At 41.3% G+C, this 17074-nt stretch overlaps 1 protein-coding gene across 3 annotated transcripts in view; it reads right to left on the reverse strand.

The window, feature by feature from the left end:
• The window catches only part of VIT (vitrin), a 47056-nt gene extending 34893 nt beyond the window's left edge, over nt 1-12163 (reverse strand). For 2 of the 3 annotated variants that reach the window (XM_079969494.1, XM_079969492.1), the window contains exon 1: nt 11795-12163. The gene's annotated coding sequence lies outside the window, so the exon portion shown is untranslated. The remainder of the gene's footprint in view (nt 1-11794) is intronic. The other variant, XM_079969493.1, reaches the window with a different exon arrangement.
• Between the last annotated feature and the right edge of the window lie 4911 nt (nt 12164-17074).

Below are 17074 nucleotides of genomic sequence, written 5' to 3' on the forward strand. Positions count from 1 at the left end.
AATGTGGGAAACTTCTGTCATGGCAATTGAAAAAAAGGCAGAAAATGAACACTGTAACAAGTTTAGAAATGGATGGAAAAATTATCCATAAACCCAATGAGATCAACAATTGTTTTCAAAGCTTTTTTAAGAAATTGTATGCACAAGGGCCAATCAACGAGCAAGAAATAGAAGAATTCATCAGAAAATACGGTTTACCAAAAATCTCAGAACAAAGTAAAATGATCTTAAATGAGGAAATAACAGAACAAGAAATAGAGGGTGCCATTCAAAATATGAAATTGGGAAAATCACCAGGACCAGATGGCCTGACGGCCAAATACTACAAAATGTTGAAAGAATGGCTGACACAACCATTGAAGGAAGTTTGCAATGAAATTTTGAAGGGGAAAAAGGCACCTGAATCGTGGAAAGAGGCTTTCATCTCACTTATACCGAAAACAGAGACTGAGAAGAACCAGGTTAAAAACTACCGCCCTATATCTTTACTCAATGTGGATTACAAAATTTTTGCAGACATTTTGGCAAAAAGATTGAAAAGAGTTTTAGCAGAAGAGATTCATAAGGACCAAACAGGCTTTCTCCCAGGTAGACATATGTCAGACAATGTGAGAAACATTATAGATATTTTGGAGCTGCTGGATGTTGACATTAATAGGAAAGCAGTTTTGATTTTTGTGGATGCGGAGAAAGCCTTTGACAACATTTGTTGGACTTTTATGAAAAAGAATCTCCAAGGGATGGGGGTAGGCCAAGGTTTTGAAAACGGTATAGGTGCAATATATTCTCAACAAAAGGCCAAATTAATTGTAAATAATGTGGTAACAGAAGAAATACCTATAGAAAAAGGTACACGACAGGGTTGCCCAATATCCCCTTTGCTTTTTATATCAGTCCTGGAGGTATTGTTAAACATGATTAGAAAGGACCAGTTGGTTAAAGGAGTTCAGGTCGGAGTTAGACATTATAAATTAAGAGCATTTGCAGATGATCTAGTATTGACTTTGCAACAGCCAGATACTAGTACTAAAAGAGTATTAGAATTAATTGATATATTTGGTCGAGTAGCAGGTTTTAAATTGAATAGACAAAAAACGAAAGTGTTGGAAAAAAATTTAACAATGGAAGAAAGAGAGAGTTTTCAGAATGAAACAGGCTTGGAGATAACAAAAAGGGTAAAATACCTGGGGGTAAACTTAACATCCAAGAATGTGAACTTATTTAAGGACAATTATGGAAAATGTTGGTCAGAAGTTAAAAAAGATCTGGAAATATGGTCAAGGCTGAAACTTTCCTTGCTAGGCCGAATCGCTACTATTAAGATGAATGTACTGCCTAGAATGTTGTTTTTATTCCAGACGTTGCAGATTGTGGACAAGATGGAATGCTTCAAGAAGTGGCAGAAAGATATATCAAAATTTGTCTGGCAGGGCAAAAAGCCCAGAATTAAATTTAAGATTTTAACTGACGCAAAGGATAGAGGGGGGTTTGCCCTGCCGGACTTAAGACTTTATTATGAATCAGCAGCTTTCTGCTGGTTGAAACACTGGCTACTTCTTGAGAACACTGACATTTTGGATCTGGAAGGGTACGATAATAGTTTTGGTTGGCATGCATACTTATGGTACGACAAGGTAAAGGTGTATAAAAGCTTTAAAAACCATATTGTAAGGAAAGCATTGTATAACGTTTGGATTAGATACAAAGATTTGTTGGAAAGTAAAACCCCTAGGTGGGTGTCACCAATGGAAGCTAGGGAAGTAAAAAAGCTTAATATGGATTCTAAATGGCCAAAATATCATGAGATTTTAGAATACGATGGTGAAAGGGTGAAACTTCAGAGTTATGAGAAACTAAAGCCTAAGGTCCGAGATTGGTTGCATTACCATCAAATAAATGAGACGTTTAAACAGGACAGGAAAATAGGATTTCAGAAAGAGAAGTCAAAATTAGAAACAGAATTGTTGGAACCCAATACTAAGAACTTATCAAAAATGTATAACTTGCTGCTAAAATGGAATACACAGGATGAAACGGTGAAATCAGCTATGATTAAATGGGCACAAGATATCGGTCATGATATTATGTTTGCTGACTGGGAACAGTTATGGACCACCGGTATTAAATTTACTGCATGTAATGCATTAAGAGAAAATATTATGAAAATGATCTACCGGTGGTACATGACCCCAGTCAAGCTTGCAAAAATTTATCATTTGCCTAATAATAAGTGTTGGAAATGTAATGAGACTGAAGGCACTTTCTACCACCTTTGGTGGACCTGCCCAAAGGTTAAAGCTTTCTGGGAAATGATCTATAATGAAATTAAGAAGGTCCTTAAGTGGACTTTTCCTAAGAAACCAGAGGCTTTCCTCTTGGGCATGGTGGGCCAAGCGGTGTCAAGGAAGGATAGGACTTTCTTTATGTATGCCACTACAGCAGCAAGAATTCTACTGGCAAAGTATTGGAAGACGCAAGAACTACCTACTCTGGAAGAATGGCAAACAAAGGTGATTGACTTTATGGGACTGGCCGAGATGACGGGCAGAATCCGGGACCAGGGGAAAGAGACAATGGAAGAGGACTGGAAGAACTTCAAAATATATCTTAAAAATAATTGCAAAATTGAGGAATGTTAGGATGTCAGGGGGTAAGAAGTAAAGAATTGCAGCAGTAAACAAAAAAACTTAAGAAACTTTTACGAAAGGGAACTAAGACAATGGACTTAAGGGTTGCTAAAGAATTATTAAACAAGGATGCAGGGATGGGGAGGTATGGGGAAGTCAAAGAAAGAAGGGTAAGAACCGATGAGTATGATGTGATACTGTTTTATATTGTTCTTTATTATATGTGTGGAAATTAATAAAAATTATTATAAAAAAAAAAAAAAGATAAACAGCTGCCCTGGACACAGAATTGACCTGCGCCTCTATGGACAGCTGTGAGTCCAAAATGACTCCCAGCCTGCGCACCTAGTCCTTCAGGGGCACAGTTACCCCATTCAGGACCAGGGAGTCCTCCACACCCACCCGCCTCCTGTCCCCCCAAAACAGTACTTCTGTCTTGTCATGATTCAACCTCAATCTGTTAGCCGCCATCCATCCTCCAACCGCCTCCAGGCAGTCACACAGGACCTTCACCGCCTTCACTGGTTCTGATTTGAAAGAGAGGTAGAGCTGGGTATCATCCACATACTGATGAACACCCAGCCCAAAGGATCTGGAAGTCACATCCTATGAGGAATCATTGAAGGAGTTGGATATGTTTAGCCTGGGGAAAGAGAAGATTAAGGGTAGATGATGGCTGTCTTCAAATAACTGAAGGGCTGGAGCAGGCTTGCTCTCTGTTGTTCCAGGACTAATGGGTGGAAATTGCAGGGATGCAGCTTTCAACTGATTGTATCCATTCTATGATTCTAAGTGTATGATACAGACATGTCCAATGGATCCACTGCAAATGTATTGCTTTAACTTGAGGGCAACTCTAGCCCTACTCAGGGGTTTCTCTGCTCATAGGATGAGGGGGACTCCCCAGTAGTTCTGCCACTTCTCCCACATCCTAGTCCACAGTCCCACCACTGTCCAGGAAAATGTCTGTATTGGGGACCCTGTTGTATTATCCATTGTAATTTAGAACCATACACAATTTGGGCTCTACATTGCACAGGAAAACTCTTCAAATGCATTGGATTCCCTACTGCAGACCCGTTTGCCCTTCAATTCGCGGAGGGTGGTAAGGCAAGGTGGTGGAAGTACAACAGAAGGGTTGGATCTCACTAACCCAGCCCCACTGTTCTGTCATGTGATTCTCGCCATGCAAGGGGAACACCTGTCTCGGGCTTCCATTTTCATTGGCTGAAATCTAAAATGTCACATTTCTAACTGTTTTTGCTCAAAAGGCAGTATAGAAAGGCACCAAATACAGAAATGAATGTATAGTTATTAGATTTATCTCTGGCCATGAAAGAAAGCAAAGCCTTGTACCTGCATTGTACTTTTTTGCAACCAGGAACGATTTTGCAGTGCCAGCTTTCCCCTGAAGGTACATATTTAGTCTATGGGAGCAAAGAATTCACGTCTAAGACTTTTTGCTCCTTGGAAAAAAAGAAAACACCCCAGGGTTGATTTTATGAATTTTTCTTACATGTCCGCACAGAGCTTGACATCCGTCTGACGAGAAGGGCTTAAGAGCAGAATTTCATACAACTCTGTGTTGTTTATACAGTCTCCCCTCGGTAGAGCTAATCATACACTATAATTGTCTCTAACTGGCTGAAGCAAAATGATCTCTGTCTGGGTTCACCTGTTTTGTGCTAAATTCAGATTTATTAATAGAGCATCTTCCATGAACCAGGATGATGTGATATTTGCTCATACTTGTTGCATATGCATCCAGTTAGATGGATGAACATGAAGCTAGGGAGGCTCCCATCTAGGATGTGCCTCAGGCTTTATGGGGCCCTAAGAAGCAGCTGGTAGTGAGGGGAGAAGCTGAACAGAGGCCGGGAACAACAAGCTGCTCTTCAGAAATGGCTCTGGATCAGCAGCTATGTCCAGATAACACAGAATGGTGGGATGGTACAAGAGCCTATGTATTGGTGTGAAAAAAATAGGAAAGGAAATCCTCTTCCTCAGTGCTATTTTTCTAGAAAAAGAGTGCGGGATCTCACCCTGAGGACCTCCTTGGTTCAGTTCCAGCTGGGGGAAAAATGCCCTGCTCCTCCTCATCTCCTGTACCACTTCCATCTGTTTTCCTTCTCTTTTGTTCTGGAAATGTCTGGCAGCCATTTTGGAAACATCCTCGCTGCTGATTCATAGAATGGCACTGTCGTTCAGTCAGCTGTGGCCACATGAAACTCTGGGACCTGTAGTTGTGTACCTCTCTAGTCATGTATTCTAAGCACTGTTCCCATAGTCTCCCATTCCTAGAAAACTTGGGGGAAGCAGAGTGAGTGGATGCATTGTGTGACCCAAGGCCAATTATTCTCTCTCTGCCTCAGTTCCCCTAAACATTTTTTAGAAAAAAAGCACTGGGCTTAATAAACCACTCGAGGAATTGCAGCTCTGTGAAGGGAATAAAGGTCTCCTAACAATTCTCAGCACTCTACCAGACTACAGATCCGAGGGTTCTTTGTGAGAAACCATGCACAGAGTTGTGCTATAGGGATACTTGAACAATGAACAGCATTGGCAGGAATCAAGTCAAACAGGTTCTTTCTCTGGTCCCTTAAAACTCCTAGATAATTTATCACTGCAAACATGGGTGCAAACTAATAATTAGGATGGCAAGGTAGAAATGGGAATTGCCATGGAGCCAGGACTGGATCTTTCTAAAAACTACAAGCAACTACATTAATCATGTATATGGATGTATATAAAGCCAGGATGTATAACTAGTCCGGTTAATGATTTGAAACAGGCTATCATTAAAAATATATGAATAAATGTGGCTTTATGCCATAATCAAGTTCTTGATCTCCCTGCCCTCTACATTCACACCTTTAGTTAGTTAATTTTTACTGTAATGTTTTTTATGGCCTTTAAGCATCTGCCTAAAACAAAAAGCAGGCTTTTGAACATTTAGTTGTACTTCCATTTTTTCAGAACTTTTAAAAAATCACAGCTTGTAGTATGACATTGATTTGGAAAGGGCTCTTTAACTGATGTAGGGGTGCAAGTCCCCCGCTCTGGGATCCCACAGCTAATTCTCCCCTGGTCTCCTCGCTGGCCCAAATAGGACTAATTTAGCCAGCTAGCCCTGGTGATCATCTAATGTTTATTGGATGCATTTCCCCCCTAAATTGATTTTTGAATTCTGAATTTATTGTTATTCTTGTTCTATACTGTATTTTATGCTGTTTTTTGTTGCATCAATTAAGTGTTTTAAATTTGTTGTTAGCCTGGTTTTCTGGACTGGGAAGGGCGGGGTATAAATAAAAATTTATTTGTTTATTTATTTGTTGCTGATTCCCAGAGATTTTGGTCACCTGTCATATTCCTTTACATCAGAGTGCAAAGGGCTGAGCCATCTCAGTTAAATAACAGTTTGCTGACTATAGATCCATGATGTCACAGGGTGTGATGCAGGAAGCCTGAGTCAATTGGGAGGTGCTGAAAAAAAGAATCCACAGGATAGAAGCAGGGCTGCCCCTGCCAATTGAGGTGGATGCCTCAGGCAGCAGGTGCTGGGGGGCAGGCAAGAGAGTGATGGTGATCAGTTAGATGACAGAGCTGTGGGTGTCATGTGGCTTCCTTGCTACCACCCCAAGCTAGCCTGCTGCTGCCCTCAATTGGTGCTTTGCCACTGTGTCAGACTGGTGGTTTTCTGTACTTTATCTCAGGCAGCAAAATGTTATGGACTGACCCTCGGGAGATGTCAACTATTTTGTAAAAAGCTAAGTGAATACTGAATAGTCTATAAACTGGGGCATTGACACATAGATTAGGGTATCAGTTTCTGATGTTTCTGTTTAAAGAGTCAGGCATGCTTTTATATATTTGGCCCTTCTCTCTCTCCCCCCCTACCCCCCGGCACACCACCAATCAGATTTTATGACAGCTTTCTAGCCTCCAGAAATAACATCACCTTCCCCTCTGCTTGGCATTTCTTCTAGCTGGCATGTGTGGGTGTGGGTGTCCATGTTAAGCAAGAATTATATTCTTAATTTTTGTATATCATAAATGAGCACACAGGTGCTCTAGGAAATGGAAGAGCTCATGCTATCAATTGTATAACATGAGTTATTTACCAAAGGTGACTAACTGAGCCAGGAAAGGAAACTAATATCTCTCTCTCTCTCTCTCTCTCTCTCTCTCTCTATATATATATATATATATATATATAAACTTTATCAACCTTCAGGTTTGGTGGAAGGTCCTATGGGAGTGTGAGAACTCAGTGTTTACTAAATCCTCATCAAACAAAGCAGCAGACCCCCCTCTCCTGTCCACTGCCCTGGTAATGATACACAGCTCTCTCCATGTTGGTGGGATAATAACTGGCCACCTACACAGATGCCTGCTACACACTAGCTGGAATGTGGTAAGCTCAGCTGGTAACTGGCCAAACTGAAAAACTCAGCTCAGCAGCAGTTTTCACAACCATCCACCTGTGAAAAGGTTATGCCTCTCGCATTGAGAACTGTATCCCAGAAAACAAACAGCACATTCCAGCTATAGGAAGCATCAAGAAAGGGGTCGCAGGTGCTAGATATACATTGATTCCTGCAAAAACATCACATGATGAATGGGAAAGTTTCTTTGCCCATATATTTTTGACCAAAAATATAAAGCATCTAGATGTATGATATTAATAGCTCATTAGACTAACTGGATGCCAAATCAGACGAGTGGAATGCTTGCGCTTGGCGTTGCCAGTAACAATAAGTGAGCCTAATCTCCCAGCTATTGCTCCCACAAGTACCACATTTTTTCCAGTGGAATTTGTGTGGGAACAGCATATGTTGGATTGTGCCCAATATATTCAGCATTGTGCAAAAAAGACTCCTCAGTGGAAGTGTTAACAATCAGTGAAAATCTTGGGTTGTATTTATACCAAGGTGTGAACACGTCCTTTGAGGTTTCCAAAAAGTGCAGCATAGCTTACTTTTTGCAGGTTTGAAAATAACATTTAAGAAGCATTAAACATACAAAACATAACCTTGAGGTTATATGGTGATTGCAGCCTAGGGAGCAAAAAGGGCAGTTCTGAGGTCTTCGTTTTAATAGCTTGTCTTGTGAATCTGCCACACTGTGAGGAAGGTTAATCTAAGAGACACTAACTGGCCGAGAGTCACCCAGCAAGTTTCATGGCTGGGTGTGTGTGTGTGTGTGTGTGTGTGTGTGTGTGGTTTGAGCCCTACTCTCCCAGTCCTTGTGCAACACTACTACACAACTATAGCTCTCAATAGTTATTGGTATCAGCAGTAAGGTATAGAAACAATCTGATAAATTGGATTAGTAAGTAATAGGTTCTGAATGCAACTGCAAACCATACATGGCATATTATTTTTTAAAATTCCATACCTGCCAATGTTTTGTTTGCAAGCATAATTGAACTGATTTTCAAGAGTAGGCATACCATGTGTCCTGGTGTCAACGTTGCATTGATATGTTTGTATAGAAGACATAGGATGCACAGTTGAATGCAATATGGAGCATAAAAGCAGTCTGAAAATGTTAGGAACACATGATTTGAACTGGGTAACACTTCTATCATCTGAAAATGATATAGGCTTAATTTAAGATGGAGCTCATTGCTGCTGTGCTTATCCTTATGGCTTGTCTTTATGTGAAGAAATGATGGACAAAAGTGTAGCTTTGAGCAACAACAAGCCCTTACACATCTGAGATTAGGGTTGAATATGGACATTCATTGGCAGGTGTTAAGTTATGCCATTGTGCATGGAATAAATGTTAACATGGAAATCTGTTTGCCTGAAGCTCCCTTCCATATGGTGAGGAACATTCTATCACACCTATCTTTCTAATCAGGTAAAATTCTCCTGATTGCTTGGCAAGGAGATGCAAGTGGTGGCACAAGTGCAATGTGTCAGATTACCCCATGCTAACTGTTTGCATTCGTCCCAGGGTTCTCTGGATGGAGGATACTCTCAGTGACTTAGTGCTATGTTGACTACATCCACAAGGCAGATTCTATATGCATCTACTACTGGCACCCCCAACCCAGTCTCACCAGCAGCCATTAGCATGAGGCAATTCAAGATACTAGTCTATCCCCTCCAGGACCAAAGTTATTATTACATGCAATAAACCCAGATGCCAACTTTGCTGCCACATATACCCGGACAACACCATTACTGGCCCCAACAACATCACACATACCATCTCGGGACTATTTAATTGCTCATCGTCTAACATCGTGTATGCCATCAAATGCCAACAGTGTCCTTCAGCTCTCTATATTGGACAAACAGGCCAAACCTTACGCCAAAGAATAAACGGACATAAATCTGACATCAGGAATCACAAGACAGAGAAACCAGTAGGAGAACACTTCAATCTCCCAGGACATTCTATACAAGATCTCAAAGTAGCTGTTCTATTACAAAGGAATTTCAGAAATAGACTGGAAAGAGAAGCTGCTGCATTGCAACTTATTACCAAACTTAAAACCATGGAGAGACCTGGTCTGAACAAAGACATTGGATTCTTATCTCATTATACATGACAAAGCCATTTTTCACCTTCTCACCCCTTGCTTTTTCCTGTAAGACCTATTGCAGTCGTTAAGAGTCGTCAACAGGCTCATCACAGCTATCTGCCAATCACCCAATCCCACCACCCTTCTGAGTAATACCCCTTCCCACCTTCTCACTATATAGAAGGGTCTGGTGACTTCTGTTTCAGTGTATCTGAAGAAGTGTGCATGCACACGAAAGCTCATACCAAGAACTAACTTAGCTGGTCTTTAAGGTGCTACTGGAAGGAATTTTTTTATTTTGTTCTGACTATGGCAGACCAACACGGCTACCTATCTGTAACTTAAAGAAGTTTAATTAATGGAGTATTTTTAAAAAGTACTTTTATAGCCCAACTTGGGTTTTAAAGCACTGGCAGGTATGTCCAGAACCTGGCAAAACTGAAATTCGAAGCTGTTTTTGCCTGGCCCACATCTCTTTGCAGACATTTCCAAGAGTTTGTAGCAAAATTTTGTACTTTTGCCTGGTAAAAAAATCTAAACCAGCCTTCCCCAACCTGGACCCCTCCATGATGGACCACAACTCCCATCGGAAGAACCAGAACAATCTTCCCATCTTCTTTGGTGAGGCTGCCACCAATATAATGGAGGAAGAGCAGCCAATGAGAGGGTGAGGTTCCCATTCCCCACCTTACAGCATGAAGGGACCTTCAGAAGGAAAGTTACTTTAATCCCAGCAAAATTGTTTTACATCTACTCAGTACAAAAGAAATTGATCCACTTCAAGCCATTGATGAATGCAACTGGTGGCAAACTTTCCAAACACCAACAGCAATATTAAAGTGTGGCAATAATTGTCCAGGTGAAAGAGGAAAGTAAGGAGATAATCCCCCACTTCTCCAACAACTCTGAATAAGCTCAACGATAGTAGCTACTGACTGAAATGTTTGCTTTGGGCAGAGTTTCGATAAGCAGCAATGTGGTCCTCCCTCTGGCTGCTTCAAGCTGGCCAAACTCCTCATAGAGGGTTGGTGTTTTACTCTGCCACATCAGCCATGACCAGATCTCAGCAGCACTTGCAAATGGCAAAATCCCTACACGACTCTTCCCCTGCCCCATTTTTGACACCATGTCCTCCCAACCCTCATTTCAGCCCATCATCAGGGTCACATTAAATCATCTTGGTAGTGATGTTTCCTCCATTTGTTTCCTTTTATGCATGCTTTTTTAAAATAAATGCATTTCCCATTTTCTCCCAGAACCTTCACCTCTGCCAAGCAATTTGTCAGATCACATTAAAATGAAATGAGAAACAAGTCTGTTCAGAGTCTGGTAGCAATCCGCATTCAGAAAACAGCCCTGTGTTATGATGTTGTCTTTTGGGCAATTTCAGTAATAAAACTACCTGTATTTCCTTTCACCTAATTACACACACACACACACACACACACACACACACACCCCGCCCGCCACCACACACACCAATAAGGATTGCGGGAACTCACTCTTTGTTTGATATACAAACACACTTTCTTTTTTTAAAAAAGTTTGTATCCATGGCATGGTGAAATGGAAGCTGGCTGATTCTGTTTGCTGTAAAATCCCTTTTGAAAATCTTGTGACATTGACTGAATTCCTTTTGGGGCAGTTTGACAAGCTAATGAATGATGGGATTTTAGCTGCTTTCTGATTTGCCAGTCTCTGAAGGATCTGTTTTGTTTTCTAATTAATGAGAGGCAGAAAGAAAGATAACTACCCAAGAACCCATCCCCAAAGTGTGATTTCTTTATCAATCCAAAAGTGCTAGAATTACAAAAAAACAACCCCAACTTTTTTTAAAAAAAACACAAAACCTTTCTTTCTCTGAATTTTCGCTTGGGGTGATCAGTACATGTTGCTACTGGCCTGACACAAATCACATTGCAGAGACTTATCAAGAATCCAATCTCCCTGGGAGAAGGTGAGCTGCTGTGACAGGCTTGATAATGCTATTCCTCTTTAAAGTCTTACTAGCATAGCAGCCATTCAACACAGAAGGATATTGGGGGCGGGGTGGGGAGCACAGGGGTGAAAGGAGAGGCAGAGAGATGATTCCAGTGCCTTACACACACACATTGCATTATCAACCCTCTTTTTCCACATAAATTTATATAACAACCAGTGAGACAATTGGAACCCCCAGCAAGGAGAAAAATATATCAGTGCCCCAAGTTAGCTCAATATTTGTGCAATTGTAAACTAGCGGTGCTAGTTATTAAATACAGAAAGAAAGAAAGAAAGAAAGAAAGAGGAGAGGAATTCTACTTGAGAAAAGGAATATGGTTCTGAAAGCACTAAACAAATTACAGACAACTTACTTGGCTGTAAAAGTACTTAAATGATGGATTTATCAAAGCTTTGTAGACATTGTGTGCGTCTGTATGTGTATGTGTGCATGCACTTTGTGGGCATATCAATAATGCATAGAAATGATATTTGCATCACAATTTCATTTTAAAGACACTTCTTACCCTCATGACATTCCCCTAACATGCAAAGCATTGAATTATCCAAAATATAGAATTATGTGCTTGCTCTCTCCCTTCCAAAATTAGAGCCATAAATGAATCATACATAGGGAAACAATCAGTATTACCTTGCCGGAGGTGTGTGAATTTTTAAAGAGAAAACTCCTTGTCTCCAACCAGTATGCCTGGGTTATTTTTTTTCCAAGATATTCTGCAGCACAAACTTCAGACAATATTATTCTAAAGAATCAGAAATGAGCAAGAAAAAAAAAATCCAGGGCACCTTTTTCCTTTCTCATCAAATATTCCCGTCAAGCTCCCAGTAGTTTGAAAGACATAGTAAACTCTCTCTCTCCCCACAAACACAGAGCTCCTTAGACTGATGTAGTTGCTGAATTAGGCGGTGCTCTTTTAAATTTCTTCTCCCTCCCACTTCCCCCCTCCTTTTCCTCTTGTGGGGATTTTTATATTGTGGAAACTAAATTGGCATGTGCTGTTTTATTCAGAGTGTCAAACCTTGAGGAAAAGTAAAACTCGCTTGTCTCTATTTTGGTTCTACTCAGGGTGCGTGCGTCCGTGTGTACATTTATTTTACCACTCCTGAAATCGATACTTTGCAACCTCTTTGGTAGGAGAGGGATTAACAAACAGAATACTGATTAGAATCTAATCATTTTAGCTCACTTGGTAGCACATGAGACTCTTAATCTCAGGGTTGTGGGTTTGAGCCCCACGTCGGGCAAAAAATTCCTGCATTGCAGAGAATTGGACCAGGTGATCCTCATGGTTCCTTCGAACTCTACAATTCTGAGTCTATGAAATCATAAACAGAGTATGCACACAAGAAAGAACATTCTCAGACAAGTTAGACCTTCTTTGAACAGTTAATATAGACCCAATTGTAGAGTTAGGACCATTTCTTGGGTTGACGTGAAGAGCAGCAATATATTATGAGGTATAAATTCACCTCTCTTATCTGCCTCATTAGATTCCATGGAGCTGTTCCACTTCCATTCACAAGGGCTCACAAGAGTGACTAGAAAAATGGACTGTCATTTTTGCCAGGGATGCAGAACTATATGACCTCATGCCTGACTATTGGCCATGCTGTCTGTGGCTGATGGGAGTTTAACAACAACATCTGGAGAGTGACAGGGTTCTTCATCCCTGTTCAGTGTCGTCTTCATGGTCTCTTGCAATGAGCAATAATAAGTCTTTGTGTTCAAGCTTAGAATCTAAAAGACATGGCACAAAAGGAAAGGTTATTGGTAAGGAGGAGGAAGAAAGCAAACTTGGACCCCAATTCTTACTTACAAAGTCATTAAAATTGCTCTGATCCATGGGGCTGGGGCAAGGCAAAGCTCAGCACCTTGGAGAGGTACCTAGGTGGGGGTTTCAGGACCACATTTAGTGATCCTGCAGCTCAGGCAGAGCATGCAAATTGTCTCAACATTGTCAAGGAGCAATGGACAGGGCTAGGAAAGGCTCCCTGCCACAAACTCTGGAGATCTGCTGCCAGTCAGTGTTGACAATGCTGAGCTGGATGGCCCATTGGTCTGACTCAGTAGAAAGGAGCTTCTGCTGCTCCTGTGTTCGTCTCATGTTCTTTGAAACTTACTTCAGTTCAAAAGACAGAAATCAGCAGCACCTTGTATGTAAAAGTTGCAAAACAATAACAGCTTTGCATAGTCCAGCTACAATAATTAAAAGATGTTTGGGAAGGCCAGTGGCCGGCAGAGATTATTATCACAATGTGAGGAAGTGTCTGAGCAGATGGTGCTGCTTTCATGACAACATGTCTATAGCAAGAGGGACAGGCCTGCCCAGTTGTGACAGTGCTGCCTAACAGCAGCATAAGTACATAATAAGAGCCTGCTGGACCAGGCCAATGGCCCATGTAGTTCAACATCCTGGTCTCACAGTGGTCAACCAGATGCCTGGGGGAGACCAGCGAGCAGAACAGGGGACCAAGGGCCATCTCCCCTCCTGGGGTTTCCAGCAACTGGTATTTGGAAAAGCATTGCAGCCTCCAATCGCCTTATTAAAAATGATGGTGCCAATATAACTGGCTTTGAGGAAGTGAAAATGCATCTAGAGCATCAATTCAACACAGACCAGTCTAGTGTCACTTCTGTTGAGCTTCCTCTCTATCCTTTCTGTTCCCTGTAGGAGCTGTTTGTGATGCAGCTAGGAAGTAGCAGCTGGCACATTCTTGCCTCTTCCCAGTCTACCGCACTCCATGGCTGCAGGAGTCAAATGTGACTCATTGGAACAAGAGTGACTTTGGAGTCCACCACTAAAGACTTGTTTGTTCTGGCTGACTCTTGGTGAAGGAAACTGCAAGTCTTTCCCAGCCCTACAATTGTACCAATATCTCTCTCTCTCTCTCTCTCTCTCTCTCTCTCTCTCTCTGTGTGTGTGTGTGTGTGTGTGTATGTGTATGTGTTTTTGGGTTATTTTGCAGCCTCGAGCAATAATTGAGGATGGAGATTTATATGCTTAGACTCTGAGGCTTAAAGTATACTTAGCAAGTCGCCTCAAACATGACTGCTACCATGGATGGTGTTTCTTGTTTAAAAATATAAGGGCTCTGCCAGAGTTCAGCAGCTGAGTATTCTGTTGATTTTGCAGGTTAAGTTTTGCACATGCTTAACAGTGCAATTACATGCACATTTAGTCAAAAGTAAGTCCATATAATGGGACATCCTCTCAGGAAAGTTTGTAAGGCCGGTAGCCAAATCCCTCAAAATTTGGTTTAACTTGGACTGAAATGCTGTTTTGGTCAACAGATTTAGGTAAAATGTGTTCTAATCTTGAAATGAACTTGTATGACCAGGGTGTGGTGTATTTTAGTCTGTATTTTTTTTTTTAAAAAAAACACACCATTCTTATAACAAAATTGAAATAAACACACACATACATATCCTACAAAGAGTTTAAAGCATGGGAATCTAACCCCCACTTTGGGAGTCTGATCTCTCCCCCCCCCCCACAAAGCATTCCCCCCCAGCCTCCTATAAAACACTGTTATGGTGACTGCAAAAGGAAAAAATAATAATAAAAAGTAAGCCCAGCTCTGTGATTAGGTTTTATTCCTTAGCATTTTCTTCTTCTGATGTTCCACAAGGCAGCGGGTTTGTAGGGTCGCAACCTCATAATTTGGACAGCGTCCATATGTTTTTAGAACTCCTGGTAAGGCAGGAAAGAAAGCAAACTGCACCTCCTTCAGCTCATTCCCTCTGCTGCCTAGTCAACCTCCTCCCTGCCATATTTGAGACTAGCATGCTATAGCAGGTAAGGGCTGGGACATGTGTCATGGGTATAGTTGAACTGGGTGGAAGGAGGTGTGACTGTCTGTCTTTCTGCTTTAGCAGGAGATTAAAAAGTGCATGAAAGCTGTCTGGGATGTGAGGTTAGAAAACAACAGAGATTCCTGTGGCAAAGACTAGGTTGTAACTCCATGTGATGCATCTGCATGGTGTTATAAATTAGATACAATTATGCAAGGTCAGGATCCTCTGCATAGCTGTCAACTTTTCCCTCTTCTTGCAAGGAATCCTATTCGGAATAAAGGAATTTCCCTTAAAAAAAGGAAAACGTTGACAGCTATGATCCTCTGTCTCTCTCTCTTTCACACACACATGAACAAAAATCTGTAGAAAGTTTTAAATATATAAGACGAGGAAGGAGGGAGAGTAAATGATGACAGGGATATTGTGCAATATAAAATTTAGTGTTTTATAAACGATGATGCCATTATACAGTCTAGGTATCGCAAGATGACACTGGACTTACTTGGACAGAGTTAGGTGTTTCCTGCTCCTGCTGCTGCTTTTCCATTCTGGTTTTTAGAGGGACAATAAAGTTTTTCTCTAGCTTCTTGACTGGCGTGTCCATGACAGATGAGTAAACTCACAACACATAAGAAATATTGCACATTGTCTATAACCTGTATAATGAGCTACTTTGCTGTGAAGAAATTTGTCAAGTGTAGTACTGACCAGGCCAGGATGAATGATAAAGTGTGGGCTGCCCAAGCTGTTTACAGTATATGCAAAATGAGCCAGACTGGCCAGCCAATTTTGGAGCATTGACTAAAGCAGGATAGCTATGGTCACATATTTTAGCTATTTCCCTGACAATGCTGATCAGTTAGAGAGGTCATTTACTTTCGGTACAGAAAACTGGGGCACTGAAAATTGCAGAGCAAGCACTGACCTACTGAATGAAGTGTGTTCTGGAGAAGCTGCTTTTTCCTAGATGATGCTGGACGTTGTACTGTATTTAGAACTTGAAATGCCCACAAATTCCATGTTGTAACTTAATTACCATCGACAGCAAGAGTCCAAATTTGAATGGTGCCCATTAAATTTGGAATCAGGAAATACCATAGGGTAGAGTTGGGGTGGTGTTGGTGTTTTGGGGCCTTTCTTCTTCTTCTTCTTCTGAGGAAGTTTGTGTTCATTATAGACCACAAGCGTCTTGTTAAACCGTTTGCAGCTTAGAATGATGGTGCCAACTTCAGAGGCCACTGTGGTGAGAGAAGTCAGGCTGGGTGTTGCCTGCTTTTTATATAGGTTTCAAGCAAAACTTTACTAACTGGGTGAAACATTTCCCTCAGTTAATCCTTTCGAAACCTTGTTTTGACAAACAAGGTGTAAAGTGATACCAGATTGCATTTGATCCTAAGTTTGCCTAGGCCAGGGTGCGGATTCCTCTCAAGGGTGCCAAATCAAATGTAAATAAGCTTCTTTTATGCAAAGCAAACAAGGGATAACATAATGTAAGAAAACAGAAGAAGAGGTTCCCAGTTTGGGGGTTTTTTTGTCCAGTGGTCACATTTGGAAAGTAACATGGGTGTCAGTCACAAAATAGCTGCTCTATGGGATGTGGTATAGTAGAAAATAGCTGCTGTATCTAAAAGAGCAAGAAAAGGGAAAGGAACATTAAATGAGAGCATGTTAAGTGTAAGAGAGTCCAAGCCACTGCAAATAGGAACTGAGCAGGAAGAACAAACAGTTTCTCCTACACTGTGGAAATTTGTGGGGATATTTACTGAGATCTTTTGTAGGCACCAGAGGATGTTCTGGTGGATGCTGAGGTGCCCATTGGCACCTGGCTGGCAACCTATTGACCTCTTACCAGAATCCAAAGAATTACTTCAGGCACATCCAACAGCTTGTGTGTGTTTTGTTATATTTTTCATTGGTTAGTAATCCTCATCACATATTGAAATCTCTCTGTGGACAAACACCGGCTCCCTTGGCCTGAAAGCGAGATGAGCGCCGCAACCCCATAGTTGCCTTTGACTGGACTTAACTGCCCAGGGGTCCTTTACCTTACCTTATGATGAACTGCTTGTGGACCTCCCCTCATTTTCAAAAGTAGTTAATTAGTGTCTGACAAAT

This window comes from Podarcis cretensis (assembly GCF_951804945.1).
Source record: "Podarcis cretensis genome assembly, chromosome: 3".
Taxonomy (NCBI): domain Eukaryota; kingdom Metazoa; phylum Chordata; class Lepidosauria; order Squamata; family Lacertidae; genus Podarcis; species Podarcis cretensis.